At 71.4% G+C, this 989-nt stretch overlaps 1 protein-coding gene across 1 annotated transcript in view; it reads right to left on the reverse strand.

Moving 5' to 3' along the window:
- The window catches only part of H696_03974 (hypothetical protein), a gene marked incomplete at its 5' end in the record, with an annotated part of 14,161 nt that overhangs the window by 9,614 nt on the left and 3,558 nt on the right, over nt 1-989 (reverse strand). The window lies entirely within an intron of this gene.

The raw sequence follows: 989 nt of genomic DNA on the forward strand, positions 1-989 counted from the left end.
GGAAACACGGCCTGGCCCCGGGCGAATGGCAGCACGCGATGGTGGCAAGCACCCTCTCCGGTGCCGGGCCTTACGCCACGCCATGCTTTGCCTGCCAATTGCTGTCTCGGCACGGGCGCCCCCGTCCGACGGCGGCTGCGACACACAGACAGTCGAGTCGTCGGCCGAGGGGGCGGGCTCCGGTACCATGGTCTCCAGCATGGTGCCCTCCGGCTGGATGGGCTGCTCCAGCAGGAGCGGCGCGGGGCGGGGGGCGCGGGAGGCGGGGGGGGAGGGGTTGGGCGGCGGGGGGGCGGGGGGACGGGGGGGGGGGGGGGGCAGCCAGGTACATGGCACGCACATTGCCGGTGCCGTGGCACTGGTTGACGTGGGATTGCTGGGTGCCCCGGCGCCGGGGGCGGCATCGGTCGGCAAGGTGCCCGGAGAGCCCGGTGCCGCCCATGCCGGGGCCCCGGCCGGCTGGCACCATGACCAGGCCAGTGCATTGAACGTGGCATCCAGGACCAGGCCGCCGCGCGGGCCGAGCGGCACGACATGCGGATCGTCCTCCTCATTGTAGAAGCCATTCAGCAGGGTCGCCGGGGGCAGGGGAGCCGGCTGGGCCCCGGGCCCCGGGACCCGGGTGCGCAGGGACAGGGAGCTTCCCACTCCGGGGTCCCCGCGCCAGGACACCAGGTATGTGTGAACTCGGCCACATCGTGTCTGTGTCGAGAGGGAGCAGAGGCAGCAGAGGCAGCAGAGGGGTCAGCCTTCGGATATCATGAAATACGGGACGCAAGATAGGGGGGAGCCCAGTGTACGACACACCAGCACAGACACCGGGCAGATGGAGTCGCTGAGGCCACTGGGATGGACGGCCACCACCCCGGTGAAGGAGTTTTCTTCGGCGCCCGGCTGGAGCCCAGGCACCCCGGAGAAGCTGGCGCCCGTCGAGGAGGACAGATGGATGGCATCTTCAGGGGAGATGGGGCGGGGTGGGGGTGGGGGGG

The sequence above is a fragment of the Fonticula alba genome (assembly GCF_000388065.1).
Source record: "Fonticula alba strain ATCC 38817 unplaced genomic scaffold supercont2.6, whole genome shotgun sequence".
Lineage (NCBI taxonomy): Eukaryota > Rotosphaerida > Fonticulaceae > Fonticula > Fonticula alba.